Below are 21,670 nucleotides of genomic sequence, written 5' to 3'. Positions count from 1 at the left end.
CACCACCAACCATTCTGCATATCAAGCTCGGGTCACTGAACCCCCCACCTCGGGCCTCTCCAGACGACCGAGCTACACGTTTCAGGCAAACCCTCGGAACACTAACAATCTCTGTGGGATCGACCCTTACTCGCGTAAGGTTTATTACTTGGACGACCCAGTGCACTTGCTGGTTAGTTGTGCGAAGTTGTGTAATGCCATGGAATTGAGCTACCAAGTTTTTGGAGTTCATGACCGGGGATTATGAGAGTTGTGAAAAAGTATTGTTCACAATTTCGCGCACCAAGTTTTTGGCGCCGTTGCCGGGGATTGTTCAAGTTTTGAGCAAGCTCTTTGTCCGGTAACATCAGTGCCAAAATCCGGCAACAGCACCAAGTTTTTGGCGCCGTTGCCGGGGATTGTTCAGTTTGGACAACTGACGGTTCATCTTGTTGCTTAGATTAGGTATTTTTTTTTCGAAATTCTTGAAGATGAATTCTAGAGTTTCATGATGATTTGTTGAAGTCTGGCTGGCTGAGAAGCCATGTCTAATCTCATTGGACCGAGGTTTCAACTTATCATCACAAGAGCTTGTTGATTTTTATCAATCTTGCTTTTGGAGCAGTGATCTGCTAAGGCTTGGCTGGCCTTTGGCCATGTCTAGTGTTTTGGACCGAAGCTTTCTTTGAAAGCTTGGCTGGCTGTGAAGCCATGTCTAATTCCTGGACCGGAGTCTTAGACTAGCATTGCACTGATTCCTGGAATTCTCATTAAGAATTTTGATACCTTTTTCCACTTAATTTTCGAAAAACACAACAAAAAAAAATCAAAAAAATCAAAAAAATCATAAAACCCAAAAATTTCTTGTTTGAGTCTAGTGTCTCATCTTAAGTTTGGTGTCAATTGCATGCATTCATTCATGTGTCTTAGTGATCTTCAAGATGTTCTTGATGATTTCCGTGCTCTGATCTTTGAATTCTATTGACTTGAAGTGTTTTGTGTGTCTCATATGCATTCTCATTAGTGTCAGTAGTATACAAACTACTAAGTTTGGTGTCTGGCATGCATTGTTATTTGATTTTAGTTGCATTTTGATTATTCTTTATTATTAAAAATCCAAAAATATTTTTAATTTGTGTCTTTTCAAGTCAATAATACAGAGAATTGAAGATTCAGAACATACAGCAGAGGAATTGCACAGAAAAAGCTGGGCGTTCAAAACGCCCAGTGAAGAAGGACAGACTGGCGTTTAAACGCCAGCCAGGGTGCCTGGTTGGGCGTTTAACCCCCAAAAGGGTATAGTTTTGGGCGTTAAACGCCAGAATGTGCACCATTCTGGGCGTTTAACGCCAGGATGGCACAAGGGGGAAGATTTTGTTTTCAATTCAAATTTTTTTTAAGTTTTCAGAATCTTTTCAAAATCAAATCTTTTTCAAATCAATTTTTCAATCAAATCTTTTTCAAAATCAATTTCTTTCCTTTTTCAAAGATACTTGCTAACAATTAATGATTTGATTGAACATTTCAAGTATGTTGCCTTTTCTGTTGAGAAATGTTTAATGTTTGAATCATATCTTTTCTTGATAGCCAAGTTATTAATTTTTAAAATCAAATCTTTTTAAAATTGTTTTCAAATCATATCTTCTCAATCACATATTTTTTTTAAACCCAATCATATCTTCTTAACCTCATCTTTTTCAAAATAGTTTTCAATCAAATCTTTTTGACTTCTAATTTGAAAATCTTTTTCAAAAATCACTTGATTTCTTTCCCACTCTTATTTTCGAAAATCAATTAGTGTTTTTCAAAATGTTTTCAAAGTCTTTTACTTAATTTTCGAAAATTACTTCCCCTCTTCTCACATCCTTCTATTTATGGACTAACACTATTCCTTAATGCAAAATTCGAACACCATCTTCTTTGATAAGTTCGAATTTTCTACTTCTGTCTTCGACTTTTCTTTTCCTCTGACACCTAAAGGAATCTCTATACTGTGACATAGAGGATTCCACATTTTCCTGTTCTCTTCTCTTTCATATGAGCAGGAGCAGAGACAAAGGCATTCTTGTTAAAGCTAACCCTGAACCTGAAAGGACCTTGAAGCGAAAGCTAAGAGAAGCTAAGGCACAACTCTCTGTAGAGGACCTAACAGAAATCTTCAAAGAAGAAGAACCCATGGCAGCCGAAAACAACAACAATGCAAACAATGCAAGGAAGGTGCTGGGTGACTTTACTGCACCTACTCCCGACTTCTATGGGAGAAGCATCTCTATCCCTGCCATTGGAGCAAACAACTTTGAGCTTAAGCCTCAATTAGTTTCTCTAATGCAACAGAATTGCAAGTTTCATGGACTTCCATTGGAAGATCCTCATCAGTTTTTAGCTGAATTCTTGCAAATCTGTGACACTGTCAAGACTAATGGGGTAGACCCTGAGGTCTACAGACTTATGCTATTCCCTTTTGCTGTAAGAGACAGAGCTAGGACATGGTTGGACTCACAACCTAAAGAAAGCCTGGACTCATGGGAAAAGCTAGTCAATGCCTTCTTGGCAAAGTTCTTTCCACCTCAAAAATTGAGTAAGCTTAGAGTGGAAGTCCAAACCTTCAGACAGAAGGATGGAGAATCCCTCTATGAAGCTTGGGAAAGATACAAACAATTGATCAGAAAATGTCCTTCTGACATGCTTTCTGAATGGAGCATCATAGGTATTTTCTATGATGGTCTCTCTGAACTATCCAAGATGTCTTTGGATAGCTCTGCTGGAGGATCTCTTCATTTGAAGAAGACGCCTACAGAAGCTCAAGAGCTAATTGAAATGGTTGCAAATAACCAATTCATGTACACTTCTGAAAGGAATCCTGTGAACAATGGGACTAATCAGAAGAAAGGAGTTCTTGAGATTGATGCTCTGAATGCCATTCTGGCTCAGAACAAGATATTGACTCAACAAGTCAATTTGATTTCTCAAAGCCTGTCTGGAATGCAAAATGCACCAAAGCAGTACTAAGGAAGCTTTATCTGAGGAAGAAGCCTATGATCATGAGAACCCTTCAATGGAATAGGTGAATTACCTAGGAGAACCCTATGGAAACACCTATAATTCTTCATGGAGAAATCACCCAAATTTCTCATGGAAGGATCAACAGAGACCTCAACAAGGTTTCAACAACAATAATGGTGGAAGAAATAGGTTTAGCAATAGCAAGCCTTTTCCATCATCTTCTCAGCAACAGACAGAGAGTTCTAAGCAGAATACCTCTGACTTAGCAACCATGGTCTCTGATATAATCAAAACCACTCAAAGTTTCATGACTGAAACAAGGTCCTCCATTAGAAACTTGGAAGGACAAGTGGGTCAGCTGAGCAAGAAAATCACTGAACTCCCTCCTAGTACTCTCCCAAGCAATACTGAAGAAAATCCAAAAGGAGAGTGCAAAGCATGGGAATCTGAGGCTCAAATTGAGACCATAGAGATTCCATTGGATTTACTTCTGCCATTCATGAGCTCTGATGAGTATTCTTCATCTGAAGAGGATGAGTATGTCACTGAAGAGCAAGTTGCTAAATACCTTGGAGCAATCATGAAACTAAATGATAAGTTATTTGGAAATGAGACTTGGGAGGATGAACCCCTTTTGCTCACCAAAGAACTGGATGACTTGTCTAGGCAGAAATTACCTCAAAAGAGACAAGATCCTGGGAAGTTTTCCATACCTTGTACCATAGGCACCATGACCTTCAAGAAGGCTCTGTGTGACTTAGGGTCAAGTGTAAACCTCATGCCTCTCTCTGTAATGGAGAAGCTAGGGATCTTTGAGGTACAAGCTGCAAGAATCTCACTGGAGATGGCAGACAACTCAAGAAAACAAGCTCATGGACTTGTAGAGAATGTTTGGGTAAAAGTTGAAGACCATTACATCCCTACTGATTTCATAGTCCTAGAGACTGGGAAGTGCATGGATGAATCCATCATCCTTGGCAGACCCTTCCTAGCCACAGCAAAGGCTGTGATTGATGTTGATGGAGGTGAACTGATCATTCAAGTGAATGAAGAATCCTTTGTGTTTAAGGCTCAAGGATATCCCTCTGTCACCATGGAGAGGAAGCATGAAGAGCTTCTCTCAATTCAGAGTCAAACAGAGCCCCCACAGTCAAACTCTAAGTTTGGTGTTGGGAGGCCACAACCAAACTCTAAGTTTGGTGTTGAACCCCCACAGTCAAACTCTAAGTTTGGTGTTGAGAGGTTCCAACATTGCTCTGAGAAAATGTGAGGCTCCATAAGAGCCATCTGTCAAGCTACTGACATTAAAGAAGCGCTTGTTGGGAGGCAACCCAATGTTATATTTTATCTATTCCTTTTGTTATTTTATGTTTTTTGTAGGTTGATGATCATAAGAAGACACAAAATCAATTGAAAAAGCAAAAACAGAATGAAAAACAGGAAGAAAAACAGCACACCCTGGAGGAAGAACTCACTGGCGTTTAAACGCCAGTGAGGCTAGCAGTTGGGCGTTTAACGCCCAGTCTGGCACCATTCTGGGCGTTTAACGCCAGAAAGGGGCACCAGACTGGCGTTAAACGCCAGAAAAGGGCAAGAAGCTGGCGTTAAACGCCAGAAATGGGCACCAGCCCGGCGTTTAACGCCAGAAATGGCTCAAAACGTGATTTTGAAAGCCATTTGGTGCAGGGATGACTTTTCCTTGACACCACAGGATCTGTGGACCCCACAGGATCCCCACCAACCCCACCACTCTCTCTTCTTCTTCACCCATTTACCAATCACCTCAATACCTCTTCACCACTCACATCCATCCTTCATAAAACCCCACCTACCTCACCCTTCAAATTCAAACCACTTCTCCCCCTCTTTGGCCGAACACAAAAGCCATTCCCTTCTTCCTCATTTCTTCTTCTTCCACTCTCTTCTTTCTTCTTTTGCTCGAGGATGAGCAAACCTTTTAAGTTTGGTGTGGTAAAAGCGTTGCTTTTTCATTTTTCCATAACCATTTATGGCATCCAAGGCCGGAGAAACCTCTAGAAAGAGGAAAGGGAAGGCAAAAAGCTTCCACCTCCGAGTCATGGGAGATGGAGAGATTCATCTCAAGGGTGCATCAAGACCACTTCTATGAAGTTGTGGCCATGAAGAAGGGTCAACTTTGATCAAAGGTTGGACCAAGTCCTCATAGACATTTATGAAGAGGGCGTTCAATGAAAGAGAGATTCAAGAAGGAAGCCGGTTCAACTGAGAAGGCATGACCTCAAGCCCATCACTAAGAAGAGGATGGAGCACACAAGAGACCCCACTCATCATGAGATCCCTGAGATGCCTCAAGGGATGCACTTTCCTCCACAAAACTATTGGGAGCAACTAAACACCTCCCTAGGAGAGTTGAGTTCCAACATGGGACAACTAAGGGTGGAGCATCAAGAACACTCCATCATCCTTCATGAAATTAGAGAAGACCAAAGAATCATGAGGGAGGAGCAACAAAGACAAGGAAGAGATATTGAGGAGCTCAAGCACTCCATAGGATCTTCAAGAGGAAGAAAGAGCCGCCATCACTAAGGTGGACCCGTTCTTTGATTTCCTTGTTCTTTATTCTTCTGTTTTTCGAATTTTATGCTTATGTTTATCCATGTTTGTGTCTTGTGATCATTAGTGTCTTAGTGTCTATGCCTTAAAGTTATGAATGTCCTATGAATCCATCACCTTTCTTGAATAAAAACGTGCTTAATTGAAAAACAAAGAAAGAATTGCATGAATTTTGAATTTTATAATAGTTTAATTATTTTGATGTGGTGGCAATACTCTTGTTCTCTGAATGTATGCTTAAACAGTGCATATGTATCTTGAATTTGTGGTTCATGAATGTTGGCTCTTGAAAGAATGATGAAAAAGGAGACATGTTACTGAGGATCTGAAAAATCATAAAAATGATTCTTGAAGCAAGAAAAAGCAGTGAATACAAAAAAAAAACGAAAAAAAAAGGGGGGGAAAGAGAAAAAGAAAGAAAAAGAAAGAATAAAGTTGGGATCCAAGGCAAAAAGAGTGTGCTTAAGAACCCTGGACACCTCTAAATTGGGGACTTTAGCAAAGCTGAGTCACAATCTGAAAAGGTTCACCCAATTATGTGTCTGTGGCATGTATGTATCCGGTGGTAATACTGGAAGACAGAGTGCTTTGGGCCACGGCCAAGACTCATAAAGTAGCTGTGTTCAAGAATCATCATACTTAACTAGGAGAATCAATAACACTATCTGGATTCTGAGTTCCTAAAGAAGCCAATCATTCTGAGTTGCAAAGGATAGAGTGAGATGCCAAAACTGTTCAGAGGCAAAAAGCTAAAAGCCCCGCTCATCTAATTAATACTGATCTTCATAGATGTTTTTGGAATTCATTGCATATTCTCTTCTTTTTATCTTATTTGATTTTTAGTTGCTTGAGGACAAGCAACAATTTAAGTTTGGTGTTGTGATGAGCGGATAATTTATACACTTTTTGGCATTGTTTTTAGTATGTTTTTGGTATGATCTAGTTAGTTTTTAGTATATTTTTATAAGTTTTTAGTTAAAAATCACTTTTCTGGACTTTACTATGAGTTTGTGTGTTTTTCTGTGATTTCAGGTATTTTCTGGCTGAAATTGAGGGACCTGAGCAAAAATCTGATTCAGAGACTGAAAAGGACTGCAGATGCTGTTGGATTCTGACCTCCCTGCACGCGAAGTGGATTTTCTGGAGCTACAGAAGCTTAATTGGCGCGCCCTCAACGGCGTTGGAAAGTATACATCCTGGGCTTTCCAGCAATATATGATAGTCAATACTTTGCCCAAGATTTGATGGCCCAAACCGGCGTTCAAAGTCACCCTCAGGAATTCCAGCGTTAAACGCTGGAACTGGCACCCAAATGGGAGTTAAACTCCCAAACTGGCATAAAAGCTGGCGTTTAACTCCAGGAAGAGTCTCTACACGAAAATGCTTCATTGCTCAGCCCAAGAACACACCAAGTGGGCCCGGAAGTGGATTTTTATGTCATTTACTCATCTCTGTACACCCTAGGCTACTAGTTTTCTATAAGTAGGATCTTTTACTATTGTATTGAGATATCTGGGTAGCTATCTTCGTGTTTTATGCTATCTTAGATCATTGGGAGGCTGGCCATTCAGCCATGCCTAGACCTTATGCTTATGTATTTTCAACGGTGGAGTTTCTACACACCATAGATTAAGGTGTGGAGCTCTGCTGTACCTCGAGTATTAATGCAATTACTATTGTTCTTCTATTCAATTCCGCTTGTTCTTTGTCCAAGATATCACTTGTTCTTCAACTTGATGAATGTGATGATCTGTGACACTCATCATAGTTCTCACCTATGAACAAGGTGACTGACAACCACTTCTGTTCTACAAGCACCCAAGGCTCTAGTGAATATCTCTTGGATTCTTTAACCGGAATCTTCGTGGTATAGGCGAGAACTGATGGCAGCATTCAAGAGAATCCGGAAGGTCTAACCTTGTCTGTGGTATTCTGAGTAGGATTCAATGATTGAATGACTGTGACGTGCTTCAAACTCCTAGCAGGCGGGGCGTTAGTGACAGACGCAAAAGAATCGATGGATTCTATTCCGGCTTGACCGAGAACCGACAGCTGAATTCCGCGTGCTGTGACAGAGCATATGCAATCGTTTTCACTGAGAGGATGGGAGGTAGCCATTGACAACTGTGAAACCCTACACAAGCTTGCCATGGAAGGGAATAAGAAGGATTGGATGAAGACAGTAGGAAAGCAGAGAGACGGAAGGGAAGGCATCTTCATGCGCTTATCTGAAGTTCCTACCAATGAATTACATAAGTATCTCTATCTTTATCTTTTATGTTATTTTCGTTCATCACCATATCCATTTGAGTCTGCCTGACTAAGATTTACAAGATGACCATAGCTTGCTTCATACTAACAATCTCCGTGGGATCGACCCTTACTCGCGTAAGGTTTATTACTTGGACGACCCAGTGCACTTGCTGGTTAGTTGTGCGAAGTTGTGTAATGCCATGGAATTGAGCTACCAAGTTTTTGGAGTTCATGACCGGGGATTATGAGAGTTGTGAAAAAGTATTGTTCACAATTTCGCGCACCAACGGTGCAAGTGACCATACAAGGGCCCGGATCATCACACTTCTCGGGCAATGCTCCCATTAAAGCGGAAATAGAACTCCCCAATGGGATGGTTTCTAGTTCAAGAATCCTATCCTTGTTTATGCATAGATCTTTGAGAAATTTTGCAGATCTAGGAACTTGATGGATAGCATCAAAGAGGGGGATGGTTACCTCAACTTTCTTAAACATTTCTACCATTTTGGGGTCGAGTTCCATGCGCTTTCTAGCTTTCTTTGCAAGCGTTGGGAATGGGAGTGGTTGAGCAATTTCTTCTTCCAATGTTCTCTTGGCCTTGGTTGTTTCCTTTGTTGGCGGGGCTTCATCCTCAACTATGACTTGTGATGTCTTCTCTTCCACTATCTCTTCTATATCCATTTCCTCTTCCTCTTGGGTGGTTGTGATAGGACTTGAGTCCTTTGTTTCCTTCTCTTTTAGTTGCGTACCGGATCTAAGGGTGATGGCATTGATGCCCCCCTTTGGATTTGGTTGAGGTTGAGAGGGAATGACACTTTGGATTGGGGGTTGAGGAGTGGGAGTTGATGGTGTATCCATACGTGCAAGAAGAGCTTGTAATGTAGAGGTGAGGCCGGTGAGACCGGAAGCAAGTGTGTTTTGTAGTTCCTTTTGGCCTTGGATAATGGTCCGGAGTGTTTCGTCTTGGTTGGAGGGGTGTTGCATATGTGAGTTGGGGAGCTTGTGATTGGTTGGGTGGTGGTCTTTGATGTGGTGGTTGGTATGTTTGGTAGTTTCTTTGTGGGTTTTGTTGGTTGTATGGTTGGTTTTGTGAGTTGTATGGCCGGTTTTGTGAGAAGTTTTGCGAGTTGTTGCCCCATCTTTGACCTCCTCCATTGTTGTTGTTGTCCCTATTCCCTTGTTGATGGTTGTCTCTCCAATTTTGATTATTGTGTCCACTTCCTTGGTTGTAGCCTCCTCCTTGATATGGATGCCCTTAGTTAGAATTACCGCCTTGGTAGTACCCTTGATTGGGGCGGTCATAGAAATTATGGGTAGCCGCCAAGGTATTGTCTTCTTGAAGGCTTGGGCACTCATCCGTGTAGTGAGAGTAGCAAGAGCAAATGCCACATACTTTTTGAGGGACCAATTGTTGGTTGTGTTGTTGAGGTGGTGGAGGGTGTTGTTGGTATGATTGAGGTTGTTGTGGTTGTTGTTGGTTCAATTGGAGTTGCCTCAAGATGGATGTCATCTCATTCAAGGATTGAGTTAGAGCGGTGGTTTCACTACTAGTTGATACCTCATTCACGGTCCTTGGACGGTTGACTCTTCGCCTCATATGTTGATTGGATTCGGCTAAGTCAATGATAAGTTGCCATGCCTCCTCCGCGGTTTTATATTTGGACAAAGAACCATTGCTAGAAGTGTCCAAGAGGGTTCTATCTTGCTCTCGCATCCCTTGACATATGTATCCAAGCAATACTTGGGTGTCGATCATGTGATTAGGGCATGCATCTAGTAGTTTGCGAAACCGTTCCCAATACTCATAGAGTGGTTCCGTCTCACCTTGCACAATACAAGACATTTCCTTCCTTAGCCTATCCATCTTCTCCGGGGGCAAGAATTTATCCAAGAATCCTCTTCTAAGTAGGTCCCAATCGGAGGTGACTTCACTAGAGAGAGTGTAGAACCATTCTTTAGCCTTATCTTCGAGGGAGAAGGGGAAAGCAAACAACCATATAGCAACTTCATCGGACCCTTCCCGTCTAGTAGTTGAGCATATGCGATGGAAGTCCTTGAGATGTCGAATAGGGTCTTGTGCGGGAAGCCCGTGAAACTTGGGTAAGAGGTTGATCAAAGCGGTCTTCAATTCAAAGTTTGCATTCAAGTTGGGGTGAGTTACATGAAGGGGTTGAAGGACATAATCCGGTGCACCCGCTTCCTTGATGGTGACTCTCCTCGGAGCATCCATGGTATTAGTACCCACAGAGATTGTTGGTATGAAGCAAGCTATAGTCACCTTGTAAATCTCAGTTAGGCAGATTAAATTGGTTTATGGGTTTTCGAATAATTAATAATGAATAGAAAATAAAAAGGGATAGAAATACTTATGTAAATCAATAGTGGGAATTTCAGATAGGCGTGTAGAGATGCTAGAATCCTTTCGAATCTCTACTTTCTTATTGCTTTCATCCAATCCTTCTTATTCCTTTCCATGGCAAGCTGTATGTAGGGCATCACCATCATCAATGGCTACTTTTAATCCTCTCGGAAAAATGGTCCTATGCGCTGTCACTGCACGGCTAATCGTCTGGAGGCATCACCCTTGTTGATAGCTACATCCCATCCTCTCAGTGAAAATGGTCCAAATGCTCTGTCACAGCACGGCTAATCATCTGTCGGTTCTCAATCAGGTTGGAGTAGAATCCCTTGATTATTTTGCATTTGTCACTAACGCCCAGCCTTCAGGAGTTTGAAGCTCGTCACAGTCATTCAATACCGGAATCCTACTCGGAATACCACAGACAAGGTTAGACTTTCCGGATTCTCGGGATCCTACTCGGAATACCACAGACAAGGTTAGACTTTCTGGATCCCCATGAATGCCGCCATCTATCTAGCTTATACCACGAAGATTCTGTTGGGGAATCTAAGAGATATGTGCCCGGCCTAAGGTAGAACGGAAGTGGTTGTCAATCACGCGCGTTCATAAGTGAGAATGATGATGAGTGTCACGGATCATCACATTCATCAAAGTGTTGTGCAACGTATATCTTGGAATAAGAATAAAAGATAATTGAATAGAAAGTAATAGTAATTGTATTGAAACTTGAGGTACAGCAGAGCTCCACACCCTTAATCTATGGTGTGCAGAAACTCCACCGTTGAAAATACATAAGTGAAAGGTTCAGGCATGGCCGAATGGCCAGCCCCCTGAATGATCAAAAGACCGAGTGATCAAAGACTAAACAGTCCAAAGATTAAACTGTCAAAAGATGTCTAATACAATAGTAAATTATCCTATTTATACTAGAATAGCTACTAGGGTTTACATGAGTAAATAATTGATGCATAAATCCACTTTCGGGGCCCACTTGGTGTATGTTTGGGCTGAGCTTGGTCTATCCACGAGCTGAGGCTTCTCTTGGAGTTGAACTCCAAGTTATAACGTGTTTTGGGCATTCAACTCCGGATCATGACGTGTTTCTGGCGTTTAACTCAAGACAGCAGCATGTACTTGGCGTTCAACGCCAATTTACGTCATCAATTTCCGAATAAAGTATGGACTATTATATATTGCTGGAAAGCTCTGGATGTCTACTTTCCAACGCCGTTGAGAGCGCGCCATTTGGAGTTCTGTGATGCCAAGGCATCTTAGGCTAGTTTCACTAGCCTTTTTCTTTTATTTTTAGTTGTTTTATGCATTTTCTTGAGCCTTAAGTAATCATTTGGGCCAAATAGTCATGCTTGTCTTAAATCATTCAAACATGAAGATTTTGATGCAAATTCCATGAGTTTTTAGTTATATTCCTTGAATGCTATGAATGGAAGAATTCTCATGAATTTTTGCAAGACTTTGATGCAGTTGTTTGGATGATTTCAGGGAAGAAGAGGCTAGGCAAGGAAGCAACAAAATCAATAAAGGAAGCTTGAACATCACATGTGGAGTTTAAGCTCCAGTTTAAGCTTAAACTGGAGTTTAAACGCCAAAATCATGAAAGCTGAGGAAAGGGCTGAAAGTGGCGTTTAACCTCCAGTTTAACCTTAAACTGGAAGTTAAACGCCAGAAATAAAATGCATCAGGGAGCCATTCCACGTTTAAGCTCCAGTTTAACCTTAAACTGGAGCTTAAACGTGTTCGACATTCTCCTCCAGGGTTGCGTTTTGCATTTCCACGTTTAAGCTCCAGTTTAACCTTAAACTGAAGCTTAAACGTGCTCGAGCTTGTGCCTCCAGGGAGTGCCAGCGTTTAAGCTCCAGTTTAAGCTTAAACTGGAGCTTAAACGTGTTATATGGAACAGCTTGACCATGCCTTCTTCAAACATAAATAACTTGAGCTACAAAACTCCAAATGAGGTGATTCAAAATGCATTGGAAAGAAGCCATCTAGAGCTTTCCAAGCATATATGGCATGCATGGTGGATACTAAAAATTGAGGGAGAAAACAGCCCCGTAATGTGCATAGAAGAGCATAGTACCAACATGCAATCAGGCCAGCTGACCTCTTCACCTTCCATGGAGTATAACTCGAGTTGTAGAGATCCAATTGAGGTGCTTCCAGTTGCGTTAGAAAGCTGACATCCATAGCTTTCCAACGAGGTATAATAGTCTATATTTGGCATCAAATTGGCAAGGTTGACAAGAGAACAAAGTGACGACTCAAGAAAGGGGGGTGCAACGTTTGAGTGTAGTTTAATGGATCATTATCCTTTTTGGATCAATTATGTCACTCTACCCTTCAAGCAAGCAAGGCCCATCAACAACACCAAATCAAGGCCACAAGAAGCATCTAGAATAGTTTATTTTCATTTGATTGTAATTTGCTTTTAATTTCATTTTCATTTTGTAATTTAGGGAGCCTATTTAAAGGCCTTAGTTTCTGCATTAAAAAAAAAAAAGGGGATTGAAGGGGAATCCAGCCCCTGAGGGGGACTTTTTACACGGGGGGGAACTTTTTGATCATTTTGCTACTTTTCATATTTTGTAATTGAATTCAGAGCTATGACTCACTAAACCCCTTTCATTGAGTTAGGGAGCTCTATTGTAATTCAATGAATCAATAATAGTTTTATCTTCTTCTTCAATCTTTTCTCTTGAATTTTGTTAGAAAGCTTCTCGATCTAATTCCATTGGGTAGTTGTCTTGGGAAAGAAACTACCCATAATTGGAATCCTTCGGAACCTTGGGAAAGGAATGGAGGATTCATGCTAGAGAAGCTTTCTCACAGTGAATTGGATTGGGGTTTGGATGGATATTGTGACATGTAATCCTACCAAATTGTGGTTCATGAAACTGTGTGGTATAATCAGTGATCGAGCATCATCTCTTTATGAACATTTAAACCAAGGGATTGGGAATTTGTTTGTTTTAGAGAGAATTGGTGAGCCAAGGGATTGGGATCCAATCATATAAGATTGCCAAGCAAAATTCAATGAATGCATTGGTTGAGGAAGGGATAAGACGTTTTGATTCGGAGATCTCAATATCTCCTGAAACCCAATGAATTCCCCATTTCTGATCTACCACTTTCTCTTTACATTCTGTAATTAAATTCATGCAATCACCCCCATCCCTTTTAATTTCAGCAATTTAGCTTCTCGCTCTTTAATTCATGCAATTTTACATTCCGCAATTCTCATCTAAATCTTGATTCCGCTCAACTAGAACATACTTCTAATCCGAATTGCTCACTCAACCAATCCTTGTGGGATTCGACCTCACTCTATTGTGAGTTTTTACTTGACGATAACCGGTGCACTTGCCGGAAGGAATTTTGCCGATCGTGCAATTTCCTAAAATCGTAGCATATCAAGTTTATGCGCATCAAGTTTATGGCGCCGTTGCCGGGGATTGGTTTTCGATTGACAATTCTCAAATTGGAAGTTAACTAGATTGAGCAATTTTTCTTTTCTTTTGTTAATAGTTTTTGTTTCAGTTTATTACTGCTAATTTCAGCAAATTTTAATTTGTTTTCTTTGCTTATTCACTTGTTAGCATACTAACCACTAGCTGTTTGTGATATTGCCTCACTATGGAATTTCCACTATCTTTGGATGAGTATTGTTTGAGACTGAGCACATTGCAAAAAAGAGAGGAGTATCCATCATCTTTTGGTCAATCAAAATTCATGAGAAACTCTCCACCAATTCATTTCACTATCCACAAGACTCATTCCACTACACACAAGAGTCAACCACTACCAAACCCCAACCAAAGGCTCTATCAGCCCACACAAAACACATACTCCCCGCCACCATATCGCAGCCAAGATAATCAACCTCATCAACCCAATCCGAACCAATCACTTCATGATCAGTTAACCAGATAGAAGGAATGCTTGCAACTATGGGCAGAGATGTGGCCGATTTGAAAGGCTTTAAGGAAAAAGTGATATCCAACTTACAAAATCAAGGTGCGGCCATTCAAAAGCTAGAAGCACAAATTGGATATCTATCAAAGCAAATCCCTCCTACTAATTCTTCTAGTGATACCATGGCAAACCCAAGGGAGGAATCAGAAGAACAAGAAGGGAGAAAGTCAATCAAGGGAGATCACACTCCAATGAAAGAGAGTTGCAAAGAGAAGGGTTCATTGAACCACAAATTCAGGAAGCTTTTGATGAACAGGATACTCCAACTGTCCAAAAACAACCAGTTCTGAGATCAAGGATGTGAAGGCAGTAGAAACAAGCACCAAAATGAGGATTGTGACCGAGAACAAAGGACCATATCCATGAAGAAGAGAAGGTTGAAGAACAATCCAACTCCTGAGCCAACAAGCAAGTTCACTCAAGCCAATCACAAGGGAAAGCTTGCTGGAAAGAGCATTCACAACAAGGGGCACTAACTAGCTCCTTTATCCACTTGAAGTATTCCTCTTACAAACTGGAGGAAGAGGAAGAAAGTCAGGAACAGCATGTCAAGCTAATGACAGTAAACGAGCGCTTGTTGGGAGGCAACCCAACCAAAGGTAGTTTTTCTTTTCTAGTTATTTCAATAAAAGAGTTAAGTAGATTTATCTGTATTGCAAGGAGCTAAGTTTGGGTGTTGCACACCCAAAACAATTCAAGGGTGAATGTGAGATTCTAAGTTTGGTGTTCCACCAAAAACTTCATTAAAAGCACATTTCTACCCAGCATGACTAGTCACTAGCTCCAACCAATCAGGAAACTACTTAAACAATAGTTTAATTTCTAGTTCATAGATTTTTTTTCTAGTTCATAGTTATTTTCTTAATAAAAGCACATGTTTTCTGCATATGATCCAAATTGCTGCATATGGCAAGGAACTAAGTTTGGTGTTCACACACCAATCTAAGTTCAGAGGCTACAAACATACATGCATGCTAAACAATTCTCAAAGTGCTTGGGGAACAAGCAACTTCTAATAGCTTTGCAGGAAGACAATCAATCTCATGGAAGGAATATACATCATCATCAAAGAGAACACCAAGGCTAGGAAGGATGATGAACAACAAAGAAGATGCTAAAAGGTTGTATTGTCACTTAATTGCTTGTACTGTGAATTGCTGATATTGGAAGTTTGCATGCACCCTGCTTTAAGTTTGAGTTATTGCAGTTTTGTATTGTCACTTAATTGCTTGTACTGTGAATTGCTGATATTGGAAGTTTGCATGCACCCCTGCTTTAAGTTTGAATTGCAGTTGTACTTAATTGCTGAATTGTGATGGAAGTTTGAAACTTCACTAAGTGTCTTAAACTTCACTTGCTTAAATGTATGCTTGCCCTGCTTGTTCTGTTTCCAAAAATAAAAGAAATGTTTGAACAAAAGTACTCAATTCCATTTGGTAAGAATCAAATAAGATTAAGTGGTGGTATGCATGTTTGATTGAATAGTCAGCTCACTAAGAAATAAAGTTAGAATTTTCACTTTTAGTGGAAATTAGGATGCTGTCTATGGATCTTGATAAATAAATGTCCTTGGCCAAGGGAAAGAAAGAAAAAAAAAGCCAATGAGAAAGGTAACCAAAAAGCAAAAGAATTAAGAAAATAAAGCTAGGCACCAATGGTTTGAACTTCTGAGACATATGGCTGTGGTGTTTATGTACTAGGATCTACTTGGATGAATAGGTTCTGTAGAGTGTTTCAACACTTGGTAACTTGGATTAACTAAACCGGGATTATCAACCAAAAGTCCATTATCAAGAGCAACCTAGCTACAAAACATTTAGTTACACAAAGAGGTGCTGGGCACCAATATCTTGTGAAGAAATGTAAACTAAAGTGCCTGTGGTGGATATGTGTAGTGCACTGATAAGAAAAAGAAAATGCCAAAGGCTTGTGTAACACATGACACTGAGCAAACAAGGAGCAAAGGAGCTCTAAGAAAAAGAAAAATAAAAAAAGGGAAAAGTGCCAAGGACATAAGAATAACAAGAGGCCATAGCAGTGTTTGATGGATGCATAAAAAGTGACATTCTTACCTAAGAAACAATAAAGTGATGCTGCAACAACTTTCTGCATGAACACCCCATTAATCAATGTCAATTACTTACTGATATGGCTAATGAATTTACTTTCTGTTTCATTCTTTCTTCTCAATAATTCAGAACTTGCTTGAGGACAAGCAAGGATTAAGTTTGGTGTTGTGATGCCAAGGCATCTTAGGCTAGTTTCACTAGCCTTTTTCTTTTATTTTTAGTTGTTTTATGCATTTTCTTGAGCCTTAAGTAATCATTTGGGCCAAATAGTCATGCTTGTCTTAAATCATTCAAACATGAAGATTTTGATGCAAATTCCATGAGTTTTTAGTTATATTCCTTGAATGCTATGAATGGAAGAATTCTCATGAATTTTTGCAAGACTTTGATGCAGTTGTTTGGATGATTTCAGGGAAGAAGAGGCTAGGCAAGGAAGCAACAAAATCAATAAAGGAAGCTTGAACATCACATGTGGAGTTTAAGCTCCAGTTTAAGCTTAAACTGGAGTTTAAACGCCAAAATTATGAAAGCTGAGGAAAGGGCTGAAAGTGGCGTTTAACCTCCAGTTTAACCTTAAACTGGAAGTTAAACGCCAGAAATAAAATGCATCAGGGAGCCATTCCACGTTTAAGCTCCAGTTTAACCTTAAACTGGAGCTTAAACGTGTTCGACATTCTCCTCCAGGGTTGCGTTTTGCATTTCCATGTTTAAGCTCCAGTTTAACCTTAAACTGAAGCTTAAACGTGCTCGAGCTTGTGCCTCCAGGGAGTGCCAGCGTTTAAGCTCCAGTTTAAGCTTAAACTGGAGCTTAAACGTGTTATATGGAACAGCTTGACCATGCCTTCTTCAAACATAAATAACTTGAGCTACAAAACTCCAAATGAAGTGATTCAAAATGCATTGGAAAGAAGACATCTAGAGCTTTCCAAGCATATATGGCATGCATGGTGGATACTAAAAATTGAGGGAGAAAACAGCCCGGTAATGTGCATAGAAGAGCATAGTACCAACATGCAATCAGGCCAGCTGACCTCTTCACCTTCCATGGAGTATAACTCGAGTTGTAGAGATCCAATTGAGGTGCTTCCAGTTGCGTTAGAAAGCTGACATCCATAGCTTTCCAACGAGGTATAATAGTCTATATTTGGCATCAAATTGGCAAGGTTGACAAGAGAACAAAGTGACGACTCAAGAAAGGGGGGTGCAACGTTTGAGTGTAGTTTAATGGATCATTATCCTTTTTGGATCAATTATGTCACTCTACCCTTCAAGCAAGCAAGGCCCATCAACAACACCAAATCAAGGCCACAAGAAGCATCTAGAATAGTTTATTTTCATTTGATTGTAATTTGCTTTTAATTTCATTTTCATTTTGTAATTTAGGGAGCCTATTTAAAGGCCTTAGTTTCTGCATTTAAAAAAAAAAGGGGATTGAAGGGGAATCCAGCCCCTGAGGGGGACTTTTTACACGGGGGGGAAATTTTTGATCATTTTGCTACTTTTCATATTTTGTAATTGAATTCAGAGCTATGACTCACTAAACCCCTTTCATTGGGTTAGGGAGCTCTATTGTAATTCAATGAATCAATAATAGTTTTATCTTCTTCTTCAATCTTTTCTCTTGAATTTTGTTAGAAAGCTTCTCAATCTAATTCCATTGGGTAGTTGTCTTGGGAAAGAAACTACCCATAATTGGAATCCTTCGGAACCTTGGGAAAGGAATGGAGGATTCATGCTAGAGAAGCTTTCTCACAGTGAATTGGATTGGGGTTTGGATGGATATTGTGACATGTAATCCTACCAAATTGTGGTTCATGAAACTGTGTGGTATAATCAGTGATCGAGCATCATCTCTTCTTATGAACATTTAAACCAAGGGATTGGGAATTTGTTTGTTTTTAGAGAGAATTGGTGAGCCAAGGGATTGGGATCCAATCATATAAGATTGCCAAGCAAAATTCAATGAATGCATTGGTTGAGGAAGGGATAAGACGTTTTGATTCGGAGATCTCAATATCTCCTGAAACCCAATGAATTCCCCATTTCTGATCTACCACTTTCTCTTTACATTCTGTAATTAAATTCATGCAATCACCCCCATCCCTTTTAATTTCAGCAATTTAGCTTCTCACTCTTTAATTCATGCAATTTTACATTCCGCAATTCTCATCTAAATCTTGATTCTGCTCAACTAGGACATACTTCTAATCCGAATTGCTCACTCAACCAATCCTTGTGGGATTCGACCTCACTCTATTGTGAGTTTTTACTTGACGATAACCGGTGCACTTGCCGGAAGGAATTTTGCCGATCGTGCAATTTCCTAAAATCATAGCATATCAAGTTTATGCGCATCATTCTATAGCTTCAGAAAATCTGTTTCGAGTGCAGGGAGGTCAGATTCCAACAACATCAGCAGTCCTTTTGTCAGCCTTTTTCAGAGTTTTGCTCAAGTCCCTCAATTTCAGCCAGAAGTTACCTGAAATCACAGAAAAAAACACAAACTCATAGTAAACTCCAGAAATGTGAATTTAACATAAAAACTAATAAAAACATCCCTAAAAGTGGCTTGAACTTACTAAAAACTACCTTAAAACAATGCCAAAAAGCGTATAAATTATCCGCTCATCAGAAGGATGCTGAACAACAAACCCTAGAGCCATAAGTGGCAAGAAGGGGAGGAGCTGACAGAAGGTGAGTAAACTACAGTCCAGGGCACCCCTAAGGGCGTTGAACGCCCAGAGAGGAATGCTACTGATGTCCAACGCCTGGAAGGGTCAGTACCGTTGAACGCTAGGACGGGGGCATCAAGGGCGTTGAACACCCAAGCAGGGGTGATCAGACACGTGCAAGTGCTGATAACACTCTCCTAAGCAAGCTAATAAACCCCCTTCCAGTACTATAGGCACTCAACCTACATCAACTAAGGTTGATGAGTACAAGACTAAGATGCCATTTCCCTAAAAGCTCCGTCAAGTAGAAAATGATAAACAATTTGCCCACTTTGCAGACTATCTCAAGACACTAAAGATCAAGATCCCTTTTACTGAAGCTCTTGAACAGATGCCTTCTTATTATAAGTTCATGAAAGACATATTAAGTCACAAGAAGGATTGGAGAGTGGTAGAACCAGTCCTCCTCACTGAAGAATGCAGTACAGTAATTCGGAAGAGCTCACTAGAGAAGCTTCAGTATCCTGGGAGCTTCATGATACCATGCACCCTAGGGGACGCCTGCACAAGGACAGCCCTATGTGATCTGGGAGCAAGCATTAACCTGATGCCTGCATTATTAATAAAGAAGCTCTGCTGGACTCGAAAAGTTAAGGCAACCTGCATATGCCTTCAGTTGGCTGATGGCTCTGTCAAGTTTCCACTAGGTGTGGTGGAAGACATGATTGTTAGGGTTGGACCATTTGTTTTTCCCACAGACTTTGTGGTGCTGAAAATGGATGAGCACAAGAGTGCATCCCTCTTCCTAGCAATAGGTCGGACCCTCATTGACGTTTAGAAAGTGGAAGTAACCCTGAGAGTCAATGAGGATGAATTCTCGCTGAATGCTGTTAAAGCTATGCAGGACCCAGACACCCCAGAGAAATGGATGAGCATTAATGTCATCGATTCCCTAGTGGAAGAAGTGAACATAATTGATACACTCGAAGAAGAGTTGAACGACATCTTTTGTGATGCCAAGCCTGATTTGGAGGAACCAGAAGAAATGGAGGAGACTTTAAAAGCTCCTAAAGGGGAGGATAGACATCCCAAGCTTGAGCTCAAACTGTTACCACTAGCCTTGAAATATGTATTTCTAGGAGATGGGGACACTTACCCTGTGATTATAAGCTCTGCTCTAGAGCCACTGAAAGAAGAAGCCCTAATCCAAGTGTTGAAGACACACAAGATAGCTCTTAGGTAGACCATAAATGACCTTTAGGGCATTAGTCCAACCCAATGCATGCATAAGATCAGGCTAGAGGATGATGCCAAACCTATGGTGCAACCCCAAAGGCGACTAAATCCCAGCCTTGAAGGAAGTAGTGCAAAAAGAAATCACAAAACTTTGGGAAGTTGGGATTATCTATCCTATTTCAGACAGCCCCTGGGTGAGCCCTGTTCAAGTTGTACCCAAGAAGGGAGGAATGACAGTGGGTCACAATGAAAAAAATGAACTAAATCTACAAGAATAGTTACAGGATGGCGTATGTGCATTGACTATAGGAGACTTAACAATGCCACAAGAAAGGATCATTTTTCTTTACCATTCATAGATCAGATGCTGGAGACAATGGCAGGGCAAGCATTCTACTGCTTCCTGGATGGCTATTTAGGCTACAATCAAATTATAGTAGACCCTCAGGACCAAGAAAAGACAGCATTCACATGCCCATATGGGGTGTTTTCTTACAAAAGAATGCCATTTGGCCTGTGCAATGCACCTGCAACCTTTCAAAGGTGTATGCTCTCAATTTTCTCCAATTTGGTTGAGAAATTCCTTCAAGTATTCGTGGATGACTTCTCTGTCTTTGGTGATTCCTTTGATGCTTGCCTTGACCATCTGGCCTTAGTTCTGAAATGATGCCAAGAAACAAATATGGTTTTAAACTGCGAAAAATGCCACTTCATGGTGACTGAAGGAGTTGTTCTTAGACATCGGATTTCAAACAAAGGGATAGAGGTGGATCAAGTTAAGGTGAATGTAATTGAAAGATTACCACCACCAACTAATGTTAAGGCAATCAGAAGTTTCCTAGGATATGTGGGATTTTACAGGAGGTTTATAAAAGAATTTTCTAAAATTGCAAAGCCCCTGTGCAATTTCCTAGCCACTGACACTCCTTTTGTCTTTGACAAAGAATGCCTGCATGCCTTTGAAACTCTGAAAGCCAAGCTTATCACTGTACTCATCATTTCTGCACCCAATTGGGACTTGCCATTCGAACTGATGTGTGATGCCAGTGACCATGCCATTCGCGTAGTTCTGCGACAGAGACATGATAAGCTCCTGTATGTCATTTATTATGCCATTCGTGTTTTAAATGATGCATAGTGGAATTACACTACCACAGAGAAGGAATTACTTGCAGTGGTTTATGCCATGGACATGTTCAGATCTTATTTGATAGGATCTAAGGTCATTATCTACAATGACCATTATGCTCTCAAATATCTCCTCACCAAGCAGAGTTCTAAGCCAAGGCTGATAAGATGGGTGCTACTCTTGCAAGAGTTTGATATAGAAATTAGAGACAAAAAAGGATCAGAAAATCAAGTGGCTATAAGGTATCTGAAACCTTTCTTGATGAGTAACTCTTTGCAATTTGAACAACACCTTGGTTTGCAGACATTGAAAATTACAAGGCTATAAGGTTCATCCCCAAAGAATACAGTAGACAGCAAGCTCGGAAGCTCATGCACGATGCAAAGTA

The 21,670-nt window shown here is 40.5% G+C and overlaps 1 non-coding gene across 1 annotated transcript; it reads right to left on the bottom strand.

Annotated features, from left to right (window-relative positions):
- Nucleotides 1–2,559: 2,559 nt before the first annotated feature.
- LOC130978777 (small nucleolar RNA R71) lies at nt 2,560–2,667 on the bottom strand. Its single transcript, XR_009086392.1, has one exon. It is a non-coding gene; the product is annotated as a small nucleolar RNA R71 (small nucleolar RNA).
- Between the last annotated feature and the right edge of the window lie 19,003 nt (nt 2,668–21,670).

Source organism: Arachis stenosperma, chromosome 4, assembly GCF_014773155.1.
Source record: "Arachis stenosperma cultivar V10309 chromosome 4, arast.V10309.gnm1.PFL2, whole genome shotgun sequence".
Classification (NCBI taxonomy): domain Eukaryota; kingdom Viridiplantae; phylum Streptophyta; class Magnoliopsida; order Fabales; family Fabaceae; genus Arachis; species Arachis stenosperma.
The sequence above is the reverse complement of the archived record's forward strand: the minus strand, read 5'-3'. Positions and strand labels throughout refer to the sequence as shown.